This window comes from Arvicanthis niloticus, chromosome 1 (assembly GCF_011762505.2).
Source record: "Arvicanthis niloticus isolate mArvNil1 chromosome 1, mArvNil1.pat.X, whole genome shotgun sequence".
Taxonomy (NCBI): domain Eukaryota; kingdom Metazoa; phylum Chordata; class Mammalia; order Rodentia; family Muridae; genus Arvicanthis; species Arvicanthis niloticus.
In genome coordinates this window covers 163,247,368-163,274,978 of record NC_047658.1, presented here as the reverse complement: position 1 = coordinate 163,274,978, position 27,611 = coordinate 163,247,368, and the positions used below count along the sequence as shown (strand labels likewise).

Sequence of the window (27,611 nt, the reverse complement as noted above, 5' to 3'; positions counted from 1 at the left end):
ATCTCCCAACTGTCTCTCAACTCTGTGTGTGTGTGTGTGTTAGAGAGAGAGAGAGAGAGAGAGAGAGAGAGACAGAGAGAGAGACAGAGAGAGGGGCAGAGACAGAGAGACAGAGACAGAGAGAGGCAGAGAGACAGAGAGAGATAGAGAGAGACACAGAGATAGTGAGAGAGAGAGAGAGAGAGAGAGAGAGAGAGAGAGAGAGAGAGAGATCCAGACAGTTATGTGCTTCCAGTTAAATCTTTAGGCTGTACCCTCTCTGTTCTCCTGATCTTCCTTAAGGGATCAGGACAGAACTTTGTGGAACTGCCTGCTCTGTAATCTTTATCCTTGTATCCTGTCTCATCCAATGTGATCCTGTAGGAGTAAGAGGTGCCCCGGGCATCATTTCACTATGCAGCTCACAAAAAGTGATTGGGGAGAAACTAGAATCCCGCTTTCACTGTTTTTCTCAGGGAACTTTGACTTTCTTGGCTGCCCACCTTTTCCCAGGGATCCCGAGGTGTGTTATCAAGGGGCCAGCCACTCCTTTCCTAATAGGGGGTGGTGCAGAGTGAAGTGTGTCACTCAGAGCTGGTCTCTAGGAGCCCTTGTTCAAGCAATTCCTTCAATCTGCGACTGTGAAAGAGGCCCACCTCCGCTAGAGGGCGCTCACAAGCCACCGTGAAAAGACTAAATCACACCCCCATCTCAAGATCTCTCTCTCTCTCTCTCTCTCTCTCTCTCTCTCTCTCTCTCTCTCTCTCTCTCTCTCTCTCCCCTCCCTCCATCCCTCTCCCTCTGTCTCCCCTTCCCTTCCCCATCTCTCCTTTTCTCCCTTTCTCCCTCTCCCACTCTCTCTTTCCATCCCACCTCTCTCTACAGGGCTGGTTGAGATTACAGGCTTGAGCCACAAACCTGTCCATTCAAGAGTATTCACTGCGGGATTTCCATTAACAGTGGAGTTTGAAAAACTGCAATGACTAGCGAATGAAAACTAAGGCTGCCTGGAATAAATAAATACTATGGACTGCACCGCCGACCAAGGCGGCATCTGAGACTCAGAAAAATCTTGAGGATAAATTGGTAATGAAAATAGCTCTGTAAAAACAGTACGTAACAAAAGAAGCCATGTTGTGTGTGTGTAAAGGAGGAGGCTGTGCAGAAGAGTATCTGACAGATGTAGATCTTAAGCACCCCTCAAAGGTGGGTTAAAGGTTGGTCCCTAGCTTTAGGTAAGTGAGGGTGTACTCCAAAGGGACTGTGACATTCTAGTCTGTGGTGCAAGTGGACCGTGCCACCAGACAGAAGCCCCGGCAAGGTTGAGTGAGCCCAAACCCCATGAATCTCAGAATTGAGAACTGCAGGTATGCGGCCACTCCCTGCCCAACTCCCTCAGCTCTGGAACTTGTAACCACGACACCCGCTGAGAGGACCACGGCTGGCAGGCAATCAGTCACATAGCATAAAACCCTGAGGTTCTCTATGCTAATGAGGCATCTAGAGAGGCCCCGAGCGTTCAGCCAATCAGGTTCCTTGGGCATTCCTTCCCACAAAAGGTATTTAATCTCTGACTAGCGCTGAGTGTATGCATTCACATCCGACATCAAGTATAGCAGTTTGAATAAGCATGGACTGTCTCTTCATGAAGGATCACTGTGAAAGTGTGTGTGTGTGTGTGGGGGGGGGTCCTTCGAAATAAAGAGCTGCACCTAAATCTCTTGGAGAAGGCCTTCCCTCTTCCAGCCCCCTGTGCTCTCAACACTCACTCAGAATCAAACTAGGTTCTGTCCCAAGCTCTACCTTTCCCTTCATGCCTGGCTCGTGGTCCAGAGGGAAATACTGGACCTGGTACCCCCATTCCCAATTCCTGGTGGTATGCTAGTGGCGCCTGGGTACTCAGGAGAGTAGGAACCACAGCAATCATCCCGGACTCCACTGTTTCCCACCTGGGAAAACACAGACTGAGGACCCCTGTCACGGACTGAGGGACCCCGTCACGGAATGAGAACCCCCATTGCGGACTGTGTTCTGCCTCCCCAGAACAGGCACTCCGGGCACTGGCAAGACAAATACTTAGCCCTGCACTGGTCTTTTTCTCTCATTTTTCAGCTATGAGGTAAACAGTTCTACTCTCCACCCGTTCCTGCTAGGACACTTTGCTTTGTCCCAGACCCCAAACAACAGCACTGACTGATCATGGACCAGATGTGAGCCAAACAGGAGTTTCATCTTGTAACACCACCGTGGATGTGTTGTGTAGGGATGGCCATCTGACTGATACACCATCCAACACCTATGTCTTCCAGGGAAAGGGACTAGAAAGTAGATTAAAGTTGTATTTTGCTATTTCTGAATGTTTGGTTCCAATTACTGGGCTACAGACTTATACACCATCGTGCCTAGCATCTCCGGTGTCTTTTAAACTGTCCTTTCTGTGGCTTCTTCTCTCCACTCCTTTATGCACCAGAAACAACTGACCTGCACTGACCTCACCTAGAAGCAGAGAGTTCAGAACGAAATACCTTTTGAAGGGTCGTTTCCTAAAATTGAACCCTCTTGCATAAAATCTCCTCAAAATAAAATTGAACCCCTTCTTTTAAAAAACTAAACACCTATCTCAACGTGTCGCTCCTTGGCACGGCAGTTTTCTAGCAGGCTCGATGCGCCACGTGGAGTTCAGGTCTCAGTCACTTGTCCCCAACCCTGGAACAGAATTGCTCCTGGTAGAGGAGACTCAGAAGCAGGCTTTGATGGTAAAGCAGCATAGGACAAAACACCTTCCAGAAGCTTATGGTGATTTCTGGGTGACACAGGAGGTGGGAAACTCGGCCATATTTTCTGCCTGACACCGGGGAGGGGCAGAACCTGTTTTTACCCCTGCCCTGACCATTTATACTCATTCTCCTGTATCATGACTTGTCTCAATCTCCCAGACAGAAAGCCTGGAACTGGCAACTGAGCCCACAGACTGGAGGCCAGAAGTCGATAGCCAAAGTGCCAGCACAGACCAAGCTGGGAGGAATCTATTGTGGATTGCAGAGGGCCACCTACTTGCCAGGTTCTCTCGTGGCCAGGAGTCAAAGGTGAGCTCACCTCTTCTTCATGCAGGTGAGGGACTGAACTGGGGCTTGTGTTTGCCAGGTGAGCAGTCTGCCCTCTGAGCTCCACCCCCACCCTTTTCCTCACACTGCCACTGGACTTTACTGTTTTCTCCTCCTACCTAATGTTTATTAATGACTTGGGAATTTCATACAGTGCACCCTGGATACACTTGTTTCCCATTCCTCCCAGGTCCGCCTTCTCACCCTTGTGCCTCGCCTGAAAAGAAAAGAAAAAACTACCTACTGAATCTGATTTGTGTTGCTCATATACTCATTGGAGTGTGGTCAAATTTCCAGGGGTCAGCCCTTAGAGATAACTAAGTTCCATCCGCCCCGCCCCGCCCCGCCCCGCCCCCGCCCCCGCCTCCATCAGAAGCCATGGACTGTCAAGAGCTACGCTTCTGCATCTTTATCACAATTTTAAGGACTCTCTTCCGTGGTTTAATGTCTGGACTGTTTCTTTTGGGGGAGGAGAGGTTGGCACAAAAGGCTTCGAGATCTCAGTTACTGATCTGTGCTCATCAATACCACTGTAACAGAAGTTTCCCCGTCCACAGCAGCTTGCGGCATCAGGACTGATGGACAGCAACGTGGTCTCTGGTTGGCAACATGGATCAGACACCAATGTAGATTCAGAGGCACCAAGGACTACGGACATCAACATGGCCTCCAGCGGCAGCACTGATCATGGAAGTCTTTCGAGGGGATGACTCAGAAAACAAGATATCATCTCAAGATATCTTGCTGCTCAGTCAGGGTGGTCGTGGGATTGGGCAGCATGTGTGTGGAACAGGAGTGGGGGTTGGGGGACACTTAGAAGAGCTATGGCTTCATGCTGTGGGCTAGACCTGCGGCCTGAGCAGAGGTACTGTCCTGGCAGGCAGGAACCAGTGAGCTGGATCCATAGTGCCCCGAGCCTCCAGGGGTTGAGACCAGCCTTCTCTACTCCGCAATGACATGCTCCTTTGTTCGCTGCTGCCCAGTCTCTTCCTTCTGTCGCACCGCTCTGTTCTGCAGCATGAAAATAAGTACTTGGGTGTGGGGCATGCCATTGGACTTTTCATAGTTTCCATCTCTCTGCTGAAATTCCCTCTCTTACTATATCCATTGTCAATTTTCCCCATCAGATCCTTTTAATGTATTGTTACACTTTTAAAAATTCTTTTCTGCTAATTTGAATACTCAGATCATATGCAAATCCACTTCTGTTGCTTTTGTCTAGTATAATTTTTTTCCCTCCTGAAGCGTTTTCTCTAGTGTTCTTATAGTACAGGCCAGCAGGGAATGCAATGCCTCATACAGGCTGGAGGAACACGATGCCTCATATAGGCTGGGGAATGCAGTGCCTCTGCTTTTGCTTATTGAAAAAAGAGTATTTTGATGCTGTTTAATATGAGTGTGTGTGGGTGCATATGTGTGCACGTGCATGTGTGCGTGCGTGCGTGTGCACATGTGTGAGAGTGTGCATGTGTGTGTGTGCATGTTATGTGCACATGTGAGTAGAGGAGGACACGCAGTGTCACTCCCCATTCTGTCCAATTGAGGATAGGTTTCCCTGAAGCTGGAGCTCTCAGTTCTCCAGCAAGGCTTGTATCCAGCAAGCTCCAGTAACTTCCCGTCTCCATCCCACTGAGCAGTGTGGTCGTAGATCGTCAGGGAGCTGGAATCCAAACTCTGGTCCTTGTAGTCCCCAAAACAACCACTCTTACTTGCTAGACCATTACTCCAACCTAAGAAGGTTTTCAATGTTACTGAAGAATGGCTCAGTCGGCAGCGTGTCTGGAGCTGCTCAGACAGGAGGTTTTGAGTCAAGATACCCCATTCCCATGTAAAGTTGGACATTGCTATTGTATCTGACCTCAGTGCTGGGTCAGAGGTCACAGCAGGTGGCTCCCTGGTGTTCCTTGTCTAGCCAGCCTGGCCAAATAGATGAGTTCTGGGTTGACAAATAGACCTCGTGTCTAACAATAGAGTAGCACACTGTTGAGTAAGACTTCTGACCTTTAGACTTTTGCATACACTCACATTCACACACAAACAAGTAACTCTTGGAACACATGCAGGCAAATACACATGGAACACATGCCAGCAATTACACATGGAACACATGCCAGCAATTACACATGGAACGCATGCTGGCAAATACACAGCCAGGCTAAAATCAAGGGCCTTTACCTGCTGAGTCATCCATCTTCCCAGATTCCGTTTGTTACTTTTAAGTGCTATATTGTTTCCCTTTCAGATTTTATTGATTACTTCATATTCATTGGGGGTTTTGTTTGTTTGTTTTGCTTCTGCTCAAGAATGCCACTTGTTACTTGCTCCACTTGGCAAAAATTTTTTAGATTCTATGTTTTCCCTTCTAAAACTTCAGTTTGGTTCATTTGTTGTTTAATCTTCAATTTCTGTAATAATTAGATACTGAATGCTTTCAGGACTCATTGAAGGCTTAGTCTCAGGCTGCTGGCAAGCCTAAGGAGGTAATTAGATCATGACTGTGCTAATCTCATCAATGACTCCACTGACCAGTTCATAGTTCAACTGGCTTACTAGGGCTTAACTGTGTGTCCGAGGGTGAGGGAGGGGCAGCTAGGGAATGACTTGAAAGGTCTGCTCCTCTAAGACTCTGCTTCTTGTGCTAGTCTTTTCCCAGTGGAGCCAGATAACCACTGACAGAAAACTCTAAAACCATGAATCAAAATGAACTTTGCATCTTCTCAGTTGTCTTTCTCAGGCTGTGAGGTCAGTTTTCTGTCAACCTGACATAAGCTAAGAACATTTGGAAAGAAGGTGCCAGCCCACTGTGGGTGGTGTCATCCCTGGGCTGTTGGCCCTGAGTTCTATAAGAGAGCAGGCTGAGCAAGCCATGGGCGAGCAAGCCAGTAAGCAGCACTCCTCTGTGGCCCCTGCACCAGCTCCAGCAACAGGTTCCTGCTTTAAGTTCTTAGCCTGGCTTCCACTGATGACTGCCTGTCAAGTGGAAATGTAAGCCAAATAAATCCCTTTCTCTTCAAGATGCTTTTGGTCATGGTGTTTCTCACAGCCTTAGGAAGTAAATGAAGTCACAGGTGTTTTGTCACAGCTATATAAATATATACAGAGAGAGATAAAACAACTTATTTTCTCATTATAACCTTGCTTTCTTTCTTTTCAATATGTGAACTAGTTGATGCACAGTATCACTGTTGTCTCTAGCTACTGTCTGTCTGTCTGTCTGTCTGTCTGTCTGTCTGCCTGCCTGTCTGTCTGTCATTTTCAGCCTGTGTTAACGACTGGCTTGTCTTGGGGCTTTGAGATACATTCTCCTTAGCATCTTCAGCCCTTTTTGATTGGACACTGAGTACTGTAGCCATTGCTTTATTGAATGTTAGGTTTTATTTTTTGTTGTTCTTCATCTTTGTAAGCTGTTAAGTTTTGTTATGTTTTGTTTTCAGATCAATTTGCTCTTTTCAAGGCCCTTTAAAAACCATGAGAGTGTACAGAGTATATCCTTCACTCTGGCAGTATTTGAACTTTCCTATTCAAGTGTGACTCTTATGGGTCCTCCACCAAATACCTTAGATTAATCACCAGTAAACGTCCTCTGTACCTTGGAGAGTGTGTTAGCCCAACAAATTGCTTAGTTTTTAAGAGTTTGTCCGTTTCCCCTCTGGATCTCCAAGTGATATACATAGAAGTCAATAAGGTCTCAAGAGGATGTTCCTGGATACTGGAAGCGCTTTCTCTCTACAGTCACCTCCCACCTGAAGCCCTTTCTCTACACATTCCCCAAAGCTCTCTCTATATACAACTCCCCGCACCTGGAAGCTCTTTCTTTACCCAGCCACCTCCCATGAATTCTGTCCTCCAGCCTCTCTGGGATATGAACTCTTCTAAACTCATCAAAATCAATGAGCTCTGTTGTTTGGGTTTCTCTTCCCTCTGCTGTGTGCTGGGCATCTCGTCTAGTCAGAAGTTCTAGTCAGGCCCTAGAGTGTTCGGTACCAATCTTCTATTCCCGCTTCTCCTAGGAAGCATCATCCCCAGGAAGCACTGTCCTGAGATGCCTTGTGCCCAACAGATAAAATAGCTGCTTCAGTTGTCTCATTGATGTTTTTAGTTGGGGATGTGAATCTAACTGCTGCCTCAGCATGGCCAGAAGCACGGGTGTAGGGCCATCTCCTCAGTAGATTCTACTAGGTCTTGGATAACTTCTCAAGGGCCACATCCTTGAAGATAACAGACTTTCCTTCCCAGCAGCCATCCATCCCAATAGTGCCTCAGCTAGGAGTGGGACTTCATGACCACCTCCGTCCTCCATGTTGAGATTCTATGTGGCTTGATTTTTCACAGGTCTTGTACATGCTGTTACAACAGCTGTCCGTCTGCATGTGCGGCTGCTCTGGTGTGCCAGGACAACATTGTTAGCCTGTAGTCATCTACCACCTATGGTTCCTATAATCTTTGTGCTCCCCTCTTCTGGGATGATCCCTGAGCCTTGGAAGGAAGGGGTGTGATCCAAATGTCCATTTAGGCTAAAATCTCTTATTCTCTGCATGGGGTCTCCATATTATCAATCAACATTCACTACAAAGACAAAACTCTGAGGAAGCTGGAGAGATACATTGAGCTGTGCTTATTCTAAGTCATTAGGAGTCAGTTTAATACTATGTCCATTTAACAGAGTAATAGTGGTAGGTTCTCCTAAAAGGCCCAGGACTTGCTTGGTTGTGGGTTCTTGGTCCTTTACCAGTGGCAAGGCTGATTTTCCTCTTACAGACAGCCTTAAATCCAATCAGAAAACGGTTGGCTGTTCCTGTAACCTTCACGCCACTATTAGATCAGTGGGAATATCTTGCTAGGCTAGACATTATTTTAACTTACAGAGTTCATAGTTAGGTAAGACCGATGATTGATTTTATCTTCAGTTGGTGCGAATAGCATTTTTCAACACCCCAACACCCTGAAAACTAGCTAGTAGGGATGATGATTCCAGGTCAGGAACATCTTCATTTATGCGTTTTATTTTTCTTTGTTTTTTTTTTTTTTTTTTTTTTTTTTAAAATATCTGTCTAGTATTGTTCAGTTTCAATGCAATGTATCTCTATGGTTTTTAAAGTTCATTCTAGTTGATACATTTATATTCCCTCACTTTACCGACATGCAGTGCTGTTCCCAGTTGTTTTCTTTGAATGCCTCTCCTGCATGTTTTTTAATTCTTTACTAGGATGTTTATTATTTGTATATCAACCCTTCTTTGCTCTATCTCTTAAAACTGTTTTTATTTAAACTATTTTTATACAATATATTTTGAGCATATTCTTTCCCTTCCTCCAACTCCTCCTGGATCCGACCCTTCTCTCTATTAGCCCAACTTCATGTTCTTTTCCTCTCTCAAAAACAAAAACAAAAAACCCCCTAAGACCTCAAAACAATGAAAACCAAAACAGACAAACTAAAAAAAAAAAGATCATTAAGATAAAATACAAAAAATAAAGAAAGGAATGAGGGAATGAAGGAATGAAGGAAGGAAGGAAGGAAGGAAGGAAGGAAGGAAGGAAGGAAGAGGCAAGGGGAGAAGAGAAAAAGTACGCGGAATCATTTGCTGCATGGAACTGACACCTCCACCATCTGCAGCATCTGCCCCTGCTCATCCCACTGACTCTTGCCCAGGGCCGATTCCTTTCTTGTTTATCTATGGTCTTTGAAGCTTCTATTATTTTTGGTGGATTTTACTCCATGGGAAATTGGAGAGTTTACATTGAGGTTGCTTTTAAGATATTTATTCTAACCCCACTCCCACCCCACTTCTCTCTCTCTCTCTCTCTCTCTCTCTCTCTCTCTCTCTCTCTCTCTCTCTCTGTGTGTGTGTGTGTGTGTGTGTGTGTGTCTTAGTTAGGATTTTACTGCTGTGAACAGACACCATGACCAAGGCAAGTCTTATAAGGATGACATTTAATTGGGGCTGGCTTATAAGTTCAGAGGTTCAGTCCATTATCATCAAGGCAGGAACATGGCAGCATCCAGGCAGGCATGGTGTAGGAGGAGCTGAGAGTCCCACCTCTTGTTCCAAAGACAGCAGCAGACTCACTTCCAGGCAGCTAGTGTGAGGGTCTTATAGCTCACACTCACAACGACACACTTATTCCAACAGGGCCACACCTTCTAATAGTGCCACTCCCTGGCCTGAGCATATACAAATCATCACAGTGTGTGTGTGTGTGTGTGTGTGTGTGTGTGCACATGTGAGTGGTTATCCATAGAGGCTAGAATAGGGAGTCAGATCCTCTGGGCTAGGAGTCATTTGAACAGCTGACCTGGGTGCCAGGACTAAACTTAGGTGCCTGAAAGACTGGCAAGTGCTCCTCACAGCTCCACAGCCTCCCCAGCCCTAAGGGAGTTGTCATAATGTAGAATTTTGCATTGTGGGGTTTTTTTTTTTTTTTTTTTTTTTTTGGACTGAGATTCTAACTAATGCTAGCCTGAGGTCACTTAACCTTCTGTAAATCCAGGCTTAACAAAGAGCCCTCAGTCACTCTCTACCTCACAGGAATCTGAGGTCTGGTCTTGTTCGATGTCCCCATTGTCTATTACACGGAGGGTCCCAAAAAAGTGTTCGATGCAAAAGTATTAAATGTCTTTTCTTACTTGAAGTCACACATTAAGCAGAATCATTCTCACACCGCTTGTAAAAAGCTCAGGCTAAGAATGAGAAGCAACAGGAGCAAGAGCTGCAAGCCGTGGGAGTGAAGAATCAATATCCAACCATTTAAAGACAGAAAGCAAGAATATCGCACACTAGCGCCCTCCCATGTCAACGTGAAAGCATACTTTTGGCTAGAGTCAAAAGTAACTAGCCATTTGTTGTTTTAGATACATTGAAATATACTTCTTCTGGTCAATCCAAATCTCTCCCTCTAATTCATAGTATAGAATTTATAGCATAGCGTCTCTTAACCTTTAAAGTGGCACTCAGCACATCTCCAAAGGCCCCTTGTTCTTCTCAGCCTCCTCATACCTTGCATGGTGTTATTATTTCAGAAGAATCTGTCTTGACTCTTGCAGGTTGGAAGATTCTTAGATTCTTCCAATTTCTACAGGAATTTTGGAATGTGGCCAGCTCTGAAGGGCATTTCCCAGTAACATCTGGGGCCAGGGAGATGTCTCAGCATGTCAAGTGCTTACCCAGAAGCATGAGGATCTGTATTCAGAGCCCACATAAAAGCTGGTAGGGTACCAGGTGCCTAAACCCAGCACTGGAGCTGGGGAGGGGACAGGTATATTCCATTCATTAACCAGTGTAGAGGAAGCAGTGAGCTCCAGGTTTGGTGCAGAGACTCTGTCAAAAAAAAAAAAAAAAAAAAAAAAAAAAAAAAAAAAAAAAAAAAAACCAAACAAAAAAAAACAAAAAACAAAAAACAAAAAACAAAAAACAAGGGGAAGTACAAGAGAGGAAGATGCTGACACCCATCCATGCACACCTGTGCACATATGTGTGAGCACATGAACACACACACACTCACTAAGTAGAGATATATAAATAAACCATATATGTATATATGATGTATATATATGTGTGTGCATATATATACATCATATATACATATATATATGTATATATATACACATATATATATATATATATACATATATATATATAAATATACACATTCAGACCTGATACTAAATCTGAAGATAAAATCCAGTTCATAGGAAACTCTTTCAGCTAAAGATGATCTTTAATATTTAATTTATTTTTTAAGCTGCCAGGTCCTGAATATACATGTCCTTCAGTGTCTGTGGGAGACTATTTCTGGTGCCCTCAGAGTGGTCAACATTCTTCTATAAAATGCTGTCATGTTTGCATGTAAACTATACATTTCTATCTGTATTCTTTAAATCACTTCCAACTTAGTTTTAACTAATGCTCAATGAAAATGTAACATAAAACAATGTATTAGGTTATTAGGTTATTTAGGGCAAAAAAAAAAAAATCTATCTATGTTTAATCCAAACACAATCCACGTTCTTCGGACATGTGTTGCTGTGTAACCCAGGCTGGTTTTGAACTCATGACCCTCTTGAGTTGGCTCCCTGAGTGCTGGCACTGCAGGCATGTGCCACTGTGTCTGATGAGATACAGTTATTCTATTTAATTGTTTTGGCCCACAGTTGTTTGAATTCATGAACATGAAACCCACAGCTAAGATGAAGGCCGACTATGCTTGTTCTCTGCCTAAAAACACTGTGTACATCGCCTTTCCCAGACACAGTTAGGAGCATATTTTATGACCATCTGTGTGGTCTATTGTAAGCATCTTAGGGACATGAGGGTAAGATCTGCTTGTACTGTATCTGCGGCTGTACAATGAGGTTACAAAGACAAGAGAGTCTACGGCAGATGAAGAAAGGGACTATGTATAACCACAAGGCTGAGGGTAGACAGGCACACAGTCCTGGGACCTCTGTCCCTGTAGAACATTTGATATATATATATACATATATATACACATATATGTGTATATATATATATATAGTACACTGTGGAACACACACAGAACAAAGTCAGTCCAACAGGACTGCTGTGCTTTACAGTGTTTTTAGGGAAAACACACAATGTGATCATTAAACAACAACGTAAAGCAATGTTTTAAGTAGTTGTGTGTCAGGCGTTTCTGGAAATACACAGAAGTTGAGAGGTCAGTGGGCATCAGAGTAGCAGGGAACGTTTTATGAGATGGCTCTAGGGTTAATTTGGGTGGGGAGGAAGGCATTTGCAAAGAATAGTGAGAGTGAAGAAAGGCAGGAGACAGAAAACATCATTATTGAGAACTGTCTGCAGAGAAAGTAGTCATGTGGTGTTTGGGGGATAGCTAGAGGTGCGAAGGAGGACAGGCATGCACAGTGTACAGAGGTTCTTAACATTTCAGAAGAGGTGAGCTCTTTTTGACATGGGTCATGCCTGTTTTGCTCACTGTTGTGGCCCTACTACCAACCATAAGGACTGGCACATAGTATATGCTCACTAAGTCTTTGTTGGAGGAATTAATTGCTTGGATGAAATACTGAGACTAACTGTTGATCAGTGGGGGCACCCTGCAGGCTCTGGTGTTATGGCAATATCCTAAGTAAACAAGCAAACAAGCACCCCCCAAAACAATAAAAAACTATTTTCAAAGCAGCAGGAAAAATTAAAGTGGAGGCAGGCTGAGCATGGAGGCTGATCATGGAGTCTGAGGAGCACAAAGGCTGAGAGTGAAGGCTGAGGAGCACGGAGGCTGAGGAGCATGGAGGGTGGACACAAAGGCTGAGTAGCATGGAGGCTGAGGAGCACGGAGGCTGAGGAGCACGGAGGCTGTGGAGCATGGAGACTGAGGAACACGGAGGCTGAGGAGCACAGAGGCTGAGAGTGAAGGCTGAGGAGCACGGAGGCTGAGGAGCATGGAGGGTGGACACAAAGGCTGAGTAGCATGGAGGCTGAGGAGCACGGAGGCTGAGGAGCACGGAGGCTGTGGAGCATGGAGACTGAGGAACACGGAGGCTGAGGAGCACAGAGGCTGAGGAGCACAGAGGGTGGACACGGAGGCTGAGGAGCACGGAGGCTGAGGAGCACTGGGGTTGAGGAGCACGCAGACTGCAGAACATGGAGACTACTCTGGAATCACTCAGGTGTGAAAGGTTAATAGTGAACTAAGGTCAAAGGGAAAGAAGTCACTTTAAGACCTGAGCCCTGGGCTGAGGCGGGAGGATGTTGTCTGATGTTAGGTGTTGAATTTAGGAGTTATTATTGATGTTCGCAATTTTCTTCTCTCCTATGTCTTTATCCTCACACTTCTCGGTGTTCTCCAACTATCTGACCATTATTTTTCCTAGAGTTGTGTCCACCTGTTCTTTGAGCATTTCTGAATTGCAGGACCTACTCTGTGAATCTCATTTTATCAGGAGATTTGGGAAGAGCTTGCATAGAAAATAACTAGACCTTTGCGGAGTGCAGAGGAACAGAGGCCAGGAAGGGGGTCGGGGAGTTTAGAACTTGGGGCCAGCTGTTCTTTCTTCTCCCAGCCAGCACCGAGTCACTCTACACACCTCCAAGGCAGCAGTCTTCTCGCTTCTGTCCTGATGCCACATAGAAAGGGGTTCGCCGCCCTCTCTCCGCTCCAGCCCTGTCCCATCCCGCTCAGCAGCCTTTCTAGAGCTGGTCTGGCCTTGATGGGGGTCATAGCTGCTCCTGCTTATGAACAGCCGAAGACTGCTCCACGGTCGAGTCAAACCCCCTCAGGTGACCGTGGAATTCTTTCTCCACTCAAGGGCAGAGCTTGTGGAAGGCATAGACTCACTCCTAACGGTGTCTCTCTGGGACCAAGGCTGGAAGCTGGAAAGCTTTCACTGACAGCAATCCCTCCCCACCCCCTGCATCATCAGAGACACTGGTCCAGAGAGTAGCCGACATAGACCCCATCACACGCCCCACCTTGCTCAGGAACAAAGCTCTGCCTGGCGCCTTGGCCAAGCGGGCAGTGCATCCCCAGCAGCCTCTGGACCCGAGTGAGCCCGGCCCGCGGGCTCGGGGCGGGGGAGCCGGCCCCGCCCAGCCGGCCCTAGCTGTCAGCAGCGCCGCGCCCTGCAGATCCGCGGCTGCCCGCCCGGCCGCCCCAGCCAGCGAGCCGAGCAGGTGTCCTGCGGGAGGCGTGCGCTCGCCCGGGGCTGGCAGGACGCGCGAGCCCGAGTGCGCGTCTCGGGATCCTCTCCTCCCCACGCCCTGCGGGTTTCTCCTCTCCCTCCTGCTTCGCTGTGGCTGCCTGAGCCATGTCCACCCGAGGTGAGTGGGGACCAGATGACGGTGTGCGGAGCCGGCGTGGGGTCTGGGACAGGGCGCGCCGGCCAGGTGCCCGGGGGCAAGGGGCTTCGAGAGCAGAGCTGGCCCCAGCCGGGCCTGAAACTTTGGCAGCGGCTCCCGGGGCTCCTAGGCTGGGAAAGGAAGCGGTCGCCCTTGACCTTGGTCGCCGGATGTAGGCGAAGCCTGAGGGCCAAGGTCCGGTGCCCAGCCCACCTGTACTAGCTGCGCCTCTGCGCTGGGAAGGTGTGGGGGATGGGCTGGCCACCGCCAATCCTGCTGAAGAGCTGTGGAAGAGCTGACTGGGAAGAAGAGGCATTTTTTTCCTCCTTTCTTGTTACCATTTTGTAGCTCAGTTATGGAAGAAATCCAGGGCTTGATGCAGTAGGATTTAAAGCTGCAGGGTTTATGCTCCATTAAAAAAAAAGTAATTTTACTTGTGCTAACCTTTGCCTGATGTCCCCTTTCGCCTCCCACCTGCTGTGATCTGGAGTGGAAACAGTTACTGCAGGTGGAATGGAAGGAGGAAAAAGAAGGGAAAAAATATCAGAATTGCTTTTCAGGCAGGAGTGAAGGAGATGAATTTCTTGCCATCTGGATACAGCAGTGATGCTCAGGAGAGAGTTAGTCATAGCTCAGTGGCTGCTACTATGAGTGAAATATTAAAGAGATCAAGTCATCGTGCAGCTTGTGAGCAATTAAAATGAAGTGGCTTGGTTACTTTGTCATAAGCACTGAAGAAAAATATTGATTATCTTTAGAAAGTATGTTTGCAGGGCAGTAGTAACTTCTGCATCCTTTGACATCCCTGGAGGCAGTCTGTGACAGGTGGTATGTAGCACTGGTCTTTACACTGGAAAGCTTTGGCCCTTTCTGGTAAGGGAGAAAGTTAGGGATTCCATTACATTGTTAGATAATTAAGTGTTGCTTTTTCAGGGTCGTGTTGGGAATTATCATAAATAATCTCCACTCAGAATACTTTAAAAATATCCATTTTGAGAAATGTAATCTTGGTTGATGATTGTTCTGGCAACGTGGTTGTTCTGCTCCATATCTAGAAATGGGACAAGGAGCTGGGATTTAAATTTTAGGCAATCGGGCTGTAGAGGTGACATGAGACCCTGAGTTATGATCTACCTAATCATGGCCAATAATCTGTGCATGTTCAGGTTGGAGGAAGGGAAAGGGATACAGCAGACATGTGCATACAGCAGGCATGGGCATATAGCAGGCACATGCATACAGCAGGCACAGGCATACAGCAGACATGTGCATACAGCAGGCATGTGCATACAGCAGACATGTGCATACAGCAGGCACGTGCATACAGCAGGCACGTGCATACAGCAGGCATGCACAGCTCTTGACTGGCCTCTCCCGTGCTCTGAGACTCTGACCAGGCCAGGCTTTGTGCCCTGACCTTTGTACTTACTACAGACGACAAGGAGAATGTGGGGGAAACGTCCGGAGTTGTAAAACTCTCTTAGGTAAGAGTCCAGTTGACTTGGTTTTCCATCCCACTGAAATCCTTTCTAACCGCTGGGGCCAACTATGCACTGGGAAGCTTGGTGTGTCCAGTCCATTGGAGGACAGCATGCGTTTTACATAGTCTTTGTGATTTATCTGGAATGTCAGATGGGGATAACTCACTGACTAACTGGGGCTGAAGTCCTGGACTGAAGCCGCTTTCTCAAGAATGTCTGATTCTACCAAAAGCAGGGTAGTTTCCTGTTTCCCTTCCATTTACCTGTTGGAGATTATGCTGGTTGTTGTTGTGACTGTCAACCCGACATGGCCTAGAGTCACCTGGGAAGAGAGTCTTAAGGAATGATCCAGATCAGGCTGGCCTGTGGCATGTCTTCGGGGAGCATTTTGATTATTAATTGACATTGATGTAAGAAGACACAGGTTGAGTAAACCACTTCATGGGCTGAGCCCTGATCTGTGATCAAGAGGGCAGGTGACCGTGAGAGAGGGCGCTCCTGTCCATTCTCTCTGATTTTGCCTGTGGGTGTGGTGCTGGAAGTTCCTGCCTTGACTTCCCCACAATAATGGACTGTGACCTGAGATCATGGGTCAAAACCACAAAGACAGAACAAAAGCCGGTCTCCCTTAAGTTGCCTTGGCCAGTGTTTATCATCACAGCAACGGCAAGGAGAGGAGACAGCCATGGTGGGTTTAAAGTCTGACTAATCTTGCAGGGAGAAGACAGCACACCAAACACTAGTCACTGAAGGCTTTTTAATTTTGTTTTGGTCAGAGACTTTGTTATATAACCTAATCCCTTCAATAACACAAGGAGTGGGTACTAGTTTTTTTTTTTTTTATTCGCTGTTTGACAGAAGGGGCTAAGGTTTTGAGAGGTTTTACACACATTGCCCGTGATTCACTGGTTGGTAGATGGGAGGTCCTGCTCTCTGTCCAACGCTGTCTGATTCAGGCCTTTTGACCAGAACATTCAGAAATATTATCACAGATACTCTGTGATGACTGCCTGTGCCTCGTGAGAGTCATGGACACTCCCGTTCTGTCTCCTCCTTTTCCAGCTCGAGGACCAATTCCTAGATGTTATCAAAGACCTGATGTTTTTGTTTTGTCTCTGTGAAGTGTTTTATTTACACAAAATTGGAACTCATACAAAGTTCTAAGTAATGAGTAGAGAGTGTGCTTGGTGAAGTACATCTGGGGTCTCAAACACGTCAAACCCAGCCTCATGGTGTCTGGTCCAGCCTCACAGTGTCTGGTCCGTTCCCATACCTGCTCTCGCCTCTGCGCCTGGACATAGAGACTAAACCCCCCAGGATCACAGAGTTAATGTGTCTGTTTAAGTATACAGATTACAACTAGGAAAGTCTTTAGACTCTGGGAAATATAAATCCAATTGATTAAAAAAATGGTGTCTGTATATGTTTAGTATTTAACATTGCAGGTTATGGTGAGAGTTAAACTGTTTCCAAAAACCAGAAAAACTGAAATAAGTTGGATGTTGGGGGCTGACTTTTAGCAGAAAGCAGCTATCAGCTTTGCAGCCATCTTGAGCCATATACCCTGACATATGACTTGGATTACAATAGCCTACAACAGCTGAACACACTCCGATAATCTTGGTTTAGATACCTTGAGATTAAAGGTACGTGAGATTAAAGGTGCGTGAGATTAAAGGTGTGTGACTTGAGAGTGTAATTTAGAGATAAGGTTTAGAGACAAGACCTAAGGGCATGATTAAAGGTGTGACCAAAAGGCATGGCTTAGAAGTGAGACATATAAAAGGCAGAGACAGAACAGAACAGACAGACACAGCAGAGAGAAGACAGGTAGCAGGCACTTGGAAGAGAACTTGGAAGAAGTAACTTGGAACATGGAGGGACTAGGCACTAGGAACTCAAGACTTAGGACTTAGACTGAAGAATAAACGGGATTGAATTACACTCTGTCTGGCCTGCATTCTTCGAGTCATTCCTCACTCTCACTCTTGCTGAACCCCGACCCGCGGACCGGAGCGGCAGCTTGGGCCGGGATACAGTGGCCGCCCAAATGCGGGGCAGCCCGGGCCTCAACATTTTGTTTGGGCCCCAACATTTTTGGCACCCGAACAGGGACTCGAGCTTGGGCCTCAACAGTTGGATGTGGATTTCAATAGGGAAAAAAATTAAGAGAAAAGATACCACACGCTTGTTTGCTATTTATAACATATGGAGTATGCACTGAAATTATACTCACTAGTCAACTGACAAAGTATTTTCAACTTTCGTGGGAGGACAAGTTAAGCTGTTTCCATGTATGGTTTCTTCAAACAGTCCTATTAGACTTCTGTGTGTTTTTACCACTAAGACCAAAGTGGATTCATTATGTTCTGGTTCTTGATTTGCCATCAAGAAGAAATGGTCACGCTTGGTAGGCATTCTAGTCTTGGGGAGCATTTTCTAACTTTTTAATATTGACTGCCAGGTTTGGTTCAAGGCCTAACGGGTGATATACTGCAGAGGCAGAGCCCTCCAGCCACATGTGAACAGATTTCTAGGTGCTTCCACGTCTCCTTAGGTTAGAGGAAAGCCTCCAAACTTTAGGACCCACAGGCATCTGGAAATCAAATATACGGACCCCAGTACTCTGTGCTAGAGATACTAAATAAACATAAACAAGGCAGTGGGGATCCGGAGGTGTCTTAGTCGGTGCAGTGCTTGCCGAACAAGCAGAGAGCCTGGGCTCAGATCTCTGTCGCTCATATAAACGCTAGGTCTAGGTGTCTAGTAGTTTGCTATCCTAGCAGTGGGAGTGGGGGGGGTGAGGACAGGGGGATCACCGGGGTCAGTGAGAGGCTCTGTCTCACAAAATAAACTGGAGAGCACGGGGAGAGATGACTTTGTGGTTAAGAACACTTGTTCCTCTTCCAGAGGAACTGAGCTCAGTTCCCAGCCCCTGCATCAGATAACTCACAGCTGCCTGTCACTCCAACTCCAGGAGATCCACGGTCCTCCTCTGGCCTCCACAGACCCTTGCATGAATGTACACATTCTAACACATGTGCATGTGCACACGTGTGCATACAAAGACACTAATAAAAACACAAACCATTTAAAGAATATCCAGGGTAGACGTTATAGTTTGAATCTTCCGCAGGCTCACTTAGTTCTGTATGGGATAGCATGACAGCCATAGAATGAAGGACTCTATTTTTTAATGCAAGGCCTACAGCCTCTGACAGGTTCTCAAAGGAGCAGTTTTAAGTCACAAATATAATATTAAAATCTATCCATATGATAAAAAAAATACTAGCACACCAACGGAATATGTTTAAGTTGTGAAGTGTTTAAACCCAAACACACTGCAAGGCTATGAAGTTAGAAATGAAAATTTCCTATTTTTACTTCCTACCTAAATAACAAAACACAGCGAACACTATAGTCAGGAGCTTCCAGCTGACTTCCTACTTGTTATTTTCTGGTTCAATTCAATGGTTGTTAAATATTTATTCTGTGTTACACACACAGCAGATAACGAGCATTGTGCAAAGACATGGCCTCGTGAGTGTGCTAGCCTTTCAGAACACTGAGTCTGGGTCAAAGGCTAAAGGTCGAGGTGCCTGTGGCTGGGCTTCTCTGAGTCAGCAGAGATAGCACTGGAAATATGCGTGCCCTGGCAATAGATCAATCTCCATTCCTTGGCTTTAGAACTTCCACGGAAGCAGAAGCAACATGAATGCTCACCTCTAGGGGAGCGAGTGCCTCTGAATTGTGGCGCATACACACTATGGACTGTTGGAAAGAGTGAGTGAACGAGTTTGCTTTATGTGCCCTCATTTGCATCATACATTGCTAAATGAGAAAGGCAAGTTATAGAACGGTCTGGATAAAACTGGAACCAAAGTGTTGTAGATTAAGAAAAACCCTCATGGGTGGCCGTGTGTGCGTGGATTGAATGTCACAGAAGAGGCCACCAGCATTTACAATTGGCTACCTCAGAGGCAAGGACAGGGCCGGAAGACAGTTAGCACTCTTTTTCCTAGGGTATTTCTCTTAGTTAGGGTTTCTATTGTGGTGATAAAGTACTATGGCCAGAAGCCAGTTAGAAAGAAAAGGGTTGACTCTGTCTTCCATGTCCCTGTCACAGTCCGTCATGAATGGAAATGAGGGGAGGAACGGAAGTACAAGCCATGGAGGGGCATTAGCTGGATTGCTCCTCATGGCTTGCTCAGCCTGCATTCCTGTAGACACCTTCCCAGGGGTGGCACCGCCCACAGTCAGTTGGGCCTTCCCGTCTCACTCTCCAATAAAAAAAAAAAATGTACCACAGGCTTGCCCACAGTCTAATGAGGATATTTTCTCAGTTGAGGTTTTCTCTTCTATAGTAATTTTAGCTTGTGCCAAGTTGACATAAAGGTAACCAGCACAGTATCTTTGTGGGGTTTGGGGGGAGGGAAGCAAGTAGACATGATTGTAATAAACTGAGACAAAAATCTATAAGAGGGAGAAATGTCTACTTCTTCTTATTCATTTATTCTAGTTGAGGTCATAGGTTTTTTATTCATCTAGTAATGACTATTTGTTTATTCATTTAGACAGAATCTCACATATCCTAGGTTGGGTCAAACTCCTATTTAGCCTAAGGTAACCTTGACTTTCTGCTTGGTCTATCTCTGGAATGCCATGGTGTGCCACTAGACCAGGTTTTATACAGTACTGAGTATGGAACCCATGGCCCGATGTATGTTACGCAAGCACTCTGCCCATTGAGCCCCTTGTATTCAGGTATTGAACAGTTGGTTAATTAATAGACCCCATGTGTTTGTGGCCAACATATGTTTCTTGAGGTTGTACAAATTTGACACAAGTTAACTCTTTTGTCTTCTCCGCCAGGCTGACTTCTCCAGATAGCCCCTAGAATATTAACTGGCTACATTGTTTTGTCTTTGATGTCTACAGTATTTTTCTTGATTTTTTTTTTTAGAAAGTTTAATGTTATCTGTTGTTGGATTCCATGAACATGTTTCTGACTACCCATATTTCTGCAGAAAATAACAACAACAAAAGACCCCATTTCTACTTCCAAGGAACTCACAGTGTTTTATGGAGAGACATGAATACAAATATTTAGAAAAGAATTTACCAGGTGCAGGTAAATAATATGGGGCAAGGAGATGCTGTGGCCATGGCAAGGACTGGCCTTGTTAGGCTGAGGAAGGCCACAGGGTCAATGAGGCTTCTTGAACAGAACTGTGTTCTTGGAGAACAGGTTGGATCTAAGTGGATGACACAGGATGAGATGGAGGAAGGGTGGCTTGAGAGAAAAAGGGTGTGCCTCAGAAGCACATGGGTGCAGTTGGCTGCCCTGCTTGAGTTTCAACAAAGGCATTGGAAGGCAGAATTAGATCTGTGAACAGCATTGATTTTTAAAGATAATGGAGAGGATGCGGGAAGAGTTGATCAAAATTTATTTTATGAAAAAATTTTAAATGAAAACGTGTATTGAACCATAATTTACGTGTGCCTGCCCTTATCTGGCTGATCGTCACTTTCCAATGTGCTTTAGAAGAGAAAGGAATTCTATCCTGGTTAAAACAGTAACCTTAGAAATACCTATCCATCTGTCTATTTTCCCATCAGGTCTCTTGAGACTACCTAGACTTAATAAGACTAATCTCCCACTGCATTAGAAGTACAGTCATTAGTACTTTATAAGAAGCTGACACGCACTGGTTCAGTTTTCGCTTGGGCTCAGCTGGTTCTCTTAGACAACCCAGGTCCACCTGCCTAGGGATGGTGCCGCCCTCAGTGGGCTGGGGCCTCCCACATCAATCATCAATCAAGATAGTTTCTCAGAGACCTGGCCACAAGCCAGTCTGATAGACACAATTCTTCAATTGAATTTTTTCCCTGCCTACGTGACTCTAGGTAGTGTCAACTTGACAATAAAACCTAACCAGGACAGAATATAAAATAAAATCCACAATGAAAAAAAATGTCTGTTTCTTTGCTCCTTCCAAGAACAGAAGTGACATATGTCAGAAAATTTCTTGAGGCCGCATAGTGGATGGTTTGATGCTCTCAGTCTGTCAATCTTTAACCTCCAGTCAGTGTTGATTACTGAGCTGCAAATTCTCCTCATTCTCAGGCTGTGGATGCTAATATGCTATTTAAAGAAGTCATTCAGAGTCCATATATATCTATATCTATATCTATATCTATATCTATATCTATATCTATATATCTATATCTATATCTATATCTATATCTGTGCTTATAATCTCACCTGGCCTGTGGGAGGTGAGTCCCTCAAGGACAGCTTGTCAGTAATGAGTTCAAGGCCAGTCTGTGGTGCATGAGACTCTGCCACAAACAAACAAAAACAAACATCTAACCAAAATAACAACAATAAAAAGACAATAACCTTTGCCCCCCAGAAAGGAAAACAAAAGACAGTGTTTGGCCAATGGCTGCACACTTGATTTAAGCTTAAACTCTGGTTTATCTATTTCTTCCTTTCAACCCAGAACATTTCTGTGCTATTGGTATCTACCCTCAAGTGTTGCAACTACTACAGACTTACAACTGTAACTCCAACTAAAATCAAACTCATATTATATTTTTGGAAATACTTTAACTTGGGAGTAATTTACAGGACGGTTTTCTACAGAAGCAGAAAAGCTACTATGGAAAGTTGATGCCGGGTACTTTTATTCTTTCAATAGATACATAATCAATTAATTAATTAATTTGCAGTGCACATGCTAGGCAAATACTCTACCACTGAGCAACGTCTTGGATTCATAGTTATTTCAATGTGAAGTTTTAGTTCTTCTAACTAATCCATTTTAAAAGTAACTTTAAAATGTATAGTTCAGTGTGCCTATGGCTATTATCATTATCATTATTATTATTATTATTATTAATGTTTTGAGACAGTCTCACTATATATCAAAGGACAGCTTAAAATTCAGTGTGTTGCTAAGGCTGCCCCAAAATTTATACTTCCTCAGCCTCAAGAACTGGCAAGACAAGTATGTAGTACCATACAACGTACTAGGTTTTCTGCCAACGTGTTGGGGATGTATTTTCCCAGTATGTCATATATGAGGATTGCTTATTAAAAATAATTATTGGGTGGGAAAGTCCTTATTTAGCAGATGAATCTATAAAATCCTTTGTATAATTGAATCTTTTGTATAATTATTAAAATCAAATAAGAGCAAGCGTTGTGGGTCAAGCTTTCAAACATTATTTGCTGACTGGCTGGAGATCACATGGGTCCAGCCTTTTGTTTAGCTCATTTTTTTTTTAGACTTGAAGAGAAAGTTATTTAGACTTTCAGTAAATTAAAAGAAATTAGCCCTTCATTCTGTACAGCATGTTCTTTCTACAGTTCTTTAGCAAAGGCACACACTAGAATAATATTTAGTGGTATGTCAGTATCCACAGTGGAGTAAGTCCTAAAATATTTTTTCCCTGAAGAGAAGAATATCCTGCAGCGTGTTTTCAGTTTAGGCTGCATCCAAAGTCTTTACTCAACATATTGGAAATTCACAGAAAAAACATCCACGATGGGGAAGGCTCCAGAGAACTGGGTGGTAACAATGAAGGGAAGTGGAGGCCATGAGGCAAACAGCTATTTCTGGCTGTTGGCTCCGAGTAGGAGTCGACATAAGGAGACGAGTCCCGGCATCTGGGCAGAGAGGAAAGAGGACAGCCATCATTTTAAAAAGTTAAAAAATACAATGTTGAAGAGAGCGGTGGGTTGGCAGTCTCTAGTGAAGACACCAGGGGTGTCTTGGTGTCACTGCTTCATGTAAAACAAGGGACTTCATTTCCAGTCCTTGAGCCGTTTGAGTGGGTAGTTCGCACAGGTACCAGAGAAGGGTTTGGTTACTCACCCTCCATCTCTTTAGACCATTTACTCTAAGAGGGTCCACTCTCTGGTTAGGTTCTTTTATAGATCGTAGAATTATAGTTAGCAAGAATGTGTTCATTTCCGTCAGTGTATGTTCATTGTACATGTAGAGGCTGTTGTGGGGTTAGGGGGAGGCAGCCATTGCTAAAGTGTCTGTAGAAGCTGTGAGGGGAAGAAATGAAGAAGACTGGGGTGTATGGGAGTACTAGAGAGGAGAGGGCACAGGGAAGCCATTGTCTGAAGGACTGAGACTAGAAGAGCCGTTTGGACAGAGACCTGGAAGTGGAGAAGGACACGTAATAAAGGGTGTCTAGTCACTGAATGTTCTTAGGGTCTGTCTCACTTGTGTTCAAGGATCAGCAGGGAGGGAGAGGGATGGAGCTAAAGTCAGGGAGATAACGGGGTGTCACTCCTGTAGGCCTCTTTAAGGACTTGGGTTTTTGTTCAGTTAAACCCAGTGAGATTGGAAGGGATCCTCGGAAACCAGTTGTAACATGATTTGATACAGTTTCAAAGTATCACACAGGAGGGTGTGGATAATAGACCAGAGGGCTGAGGTTAGAAGTAGCAAGACAGTTAAGACAAGATGCCATGGTGGTCAGGAGCTGATGCCGAGACTAGTCAATGAAGAGGCTGTTAGAGTCTGGAAGTCTTTCTAAGGCTGGCCTGGCGGGGGGGGGGGGGGGAGGGGGGGCAGAAAGAGAGAGAGAGAGAATGAAATGAATTCTGGATACCTTCCATTTCCAACAACTAGGAGGTGTAACCTTGGGCTTTTCCACTCAGCCTCTCTGTTCCCTGAAATAACAACCCTGGCACTTAATATTTTATGAATAAATGCCTAGGCCAAAAGCTTTGGCTTGTTCCCTGACTAGCTTGTTACTTAATTGCCCATTCCATCTAAGTCCTGTCACATGGTTGGCTACCTCTCCTTAGTTTCATGACCATCACCCTCATCGTTCAGGATGAATCTTGTACCTCTATTTCCCTGAGCGCTCTCTCTCTCTCTCTCTCTCTCTCTCTCTCTCTCTCTCTCTCTCTCTCTCTCTCTCTGTCCCACCTTCCTTCTAATCCTTCCTCATCTCACTGGCCACAGACTTTTAATTGACAAGCGATGCTTCCACACAGTATGTAAAGCGTCTCTCCACAGGTAGGAGAGAGGGGAGGGGCCCAGCATTTCAGATGAAGAAGTCTGACATATCTCTTACCTGCTGTGAGGATATTTATTGTGAGTAGTTTACGGATAGAAGGATTCTTTAACAAGCAGAGAGACTCACCCGAGACCATCATCTGCCAACTAATGTTTCATACAGAGTTCAGTTCAGGTCTTGTTGCCAGCGTGTGTGCAGTGTGCCGCCATGTTGCCTGTTTGTATTAGGCTGAAGCATGCACCGGGGAGACAGCAGGTCTGGCTCCTGTTTCTCAGTTGTTCATTATGTCTTCTCATTGGGTTGTTTTCTGCTCTTTTGAACATAGCTTGGGCTTAAGGGGGAAACATCACGTTATCCTAGAACTACCATTTTTCAATATCATCATTGTTATTACTGTAAAAACACAGCAGAAACATGAAAGCAGATATCTTACCGTTCGAGTGTCCGCTCATTTAGCCGTTCGCCATTCATAACAATTAAGTGTTTGCTACGACAGGCTGGGAGATCGTCTCCATTGATGGAAGTGAGCAACCTGTTTAGGGAAGTCACAGAACTGTGCACCCAGCAAGGTGACACTGTTGTGGTTAAGTGCGGCAGGCGGACAGAGGGACGATAAAGCTCTGTCTAGATTGAATGGTAAAGGTCTGTCTAGATTGAATACCTGGCCAAGGAATTCTTGGTAAAGCAAGTGAAGGTCAAACAGAGATTTGAGGGAAAGAGAATTAAGCAAATAGTAAAGTGCTGAGAAGTATTCCAGGCACAGAAAACAGTACCAGTACGTTTTTAGCAACGTTAAAGACGATAACCAACCAAATTGAACATTAGGAATAAAACATGGAAAGTTAAATGGAACATACTCAAACAACATGACAAGATTTAAACCCACACCAAGGACCATAAAAGGGTTAACACTCCAGAGAGACTTGGGGTGTTCTCAGATAACAATACACTATATTGTAAAAATGCTGGATGTAGGGGCACAGGCTGGAGGCAGAGGCAGGATGATCACTAATTAAGGCCAGCCTAGGATTCACACTGAGATCTTGTCTCGGAAAACAAGACAGGGCTGAGGAGAGGGCACAGAGGTAAGAGTGCTTGCTGTACAAGCCAAAACTTTGGATCCCAGCATAAAGAGCAGTATGGCCATACACATGTGCCTGTTACCTTGATGATGGGGACGAGTCAGGAGGATGGCTGGGACTTGCTGGCTACTAGCCCAGCTTTGGTTTCAATGAGAGACCCTGTCCCACAGGATTAAGGTGGAATGTGTCAGAGCAGGACCCCTGATATCTTCCTCTGATTTTTGCACACACATACCCAGGCCCAATGACCTGAACACAGACATGCAACCTAAGCATACACTACACACATATACTGCATTCTCTCACATACATAGAAACATGCATACATATAGAAACAAAACAGAAACAGAAGTTCACTTTTTAAAAGTTTTTCTACAATTAAGATCCTAATAAGAATGTCAACAAATTCTTTTTCTTTGGGCTGTGGCATGATACTCCCAGTATTTGAAAAAAGTAAGTGAATATTTAAAATGAAACAATGAGAAAAATTTAAAGAGTTGTAATTATGGGTTATCTTCCCTACCAGGTAGCGAACATGACAGCAGCTGTTGTAAGTTGATCAATATTGGAGTGAAGTTTGGCAGAAGAACAAAAATACTTGAGTACAGCAAGCAACTGTTTGTTTGTTTTTAATATGGGAAAGGTGACATTTTAAACTCTTTGAGAAGGGAGATTATTCAGTAAATGGTAGGGAGGGCGAAGATAAGACAATCGTTTCTTATGCACACATACACACACACACACACACACACACACACACACACAATCCCGAGTGTGTTAAATAAGTAGAGTTGAGTATGGTAATTCACACCTATCATCCCAGAAGTCAGGAGACTGAGGCAGAAGCATTGCTGTGTGTTGGAAGCTAGCCTGGTCTACATAGTGAACTCCATGGTAACCTATGCTACAGAGTAAGGTACTTTTAAAAAAAGTATAAAATATATAAAATATTAGAAGTCCTTGAGGCTAGTGTGTAGTCCCGTGACAGACTATATACTTAGCACATGCGAGGCCCTGGGTATGATTCACAACAGCATACATGTGCACATAAGCCCTAGAAAAAGAAAACAGGAGTGAGTGTGTAACCTGACAGACAACATTCCTACTATCCGAATGGAACATAAGTCTGACCCTTACGAAAGGGAGAGGACAGATTTCACTGCCTGCGAACAGAAGCTTGCCATGTGGCTGAAATACCATGCCTGCTAAATCTCCCATCAGCCATTCTTTTAAGGCACCAACTGAGCTGGCTCAAACTGGCCACCCACAAATGGTAGAGGCAGATACAGAGAGGTAAGGGTTCCTACCAGGTGCCTTTGGAAGCCGGTGACTATTTACAAACGGCAGCCTGGAGAGTTCCCTTGAAGTTCTTCTGTGTATAGAACAGTCATCCTGATGGTGGTGGTCCTTCACTGCTCCTCACACGCAGACTGAGAGCTCTAGGCGGCAAACGCAAGTACAGCAGGTACGGCTGAGACACAGGCTTTGCATGCATTGCTGTCTTCCGGAACATTCACACGATTTCGGATGGTTACTCCTTCCTGGGCAGCTGCAGAAATAACACTGAGTTCTAGAGGACCCAGATGCTTCCTCTGCACTCACATGAGTAATCCCGGTGGTACTCTTACCTTTATCAGAGAAGAGAGGTGACAGTCGCATGCAATGCTCCTGGGGACCCAGAAGGAACCACTGCTGACAAGAGAAACAAAGGCACCGGGGCTGGGCTGGACTTGGCAGTTTAATTAAGTCATTTATCTTGGCATTTTCTCCTTTTCCAGAAAAGCTGTCTGCAGCGATAAACACTGACATGATATTGTTTATGTGCTGGTGTTTGGAACATTTGATGTAAGCGAGTGTGCCATTAGTGTTCTTGGAGATTAGCCTGCCCTAGTTCTGTGGATGCTTTTGACTAAATCAGGGCTTTGTGCTGGAGGTTCTCTGTCTCCTGATGTCTCTGTGAAAAACTACACCTTGTATTTCAAATGTTACTCCACTGGCAGGAATACATTTCTTCCCATAGACCTATCAATTTTATTTTGTCATATTAATTAGTTGATTCTATCTATCTATCTATCTATCTATCTATCTATCTATCTATCTA

General features: G+C 44.9%; 1 protein-coding gene and 1 long non-coding RNA gene across 4 annotated transcripts in view; one reads left to right on the top strand and one right to left on the bottom strand.

Moving 5' to 3' along the window:
• Positions 1-6,259, top strand: part of LOC117698048 (uncharacterized) — a 41,420-nt gene extending 35,161 nt beyond the window's left edge. Inside the window, exons 2-3 of one of the 2 annotated variants that reach the window (XR_013107666.1) lie at positions 2,916-3,065; positions 3,644-6,259. The gene's annotated coding sequence lies outside the window, so the exon portion shown is untranslated. Of the gene's footprint in view, positions 1-2,915; positions 3,066-3,640 lie in introns of both variants that reach the window. The other variant, XR_013107664.1, reaches the window with a different exon arrangement.
• A 12,635-nt stretch (positions 6,260-18,894) lies between these two features.
• Positions 18,895-27,208, bottom strand: LOC143439367 (uncharacterized). Of its 2 annotated transcripts, none has more exons than XR_013107637.1 (5): positions 27,139-27,208; positions 26,818-27,059; positions 24,862-26,564; positions 24,555-24,759; positions 18,895-23,055 (listed from the first exon to the last, which is right to left on the bottom strand). It is a non-coding gene; the product is annotated as an uncharacterized LOC143439367 (long non-coding RNA). The 2 variants fall into 2 exon arrangements; XR_013107639.1 differs by having other exon boundaries at positions 24,862-24,960.
• Between the last annotated feature and the right edge of the window lie 403 nt (positions 27,209-27,611).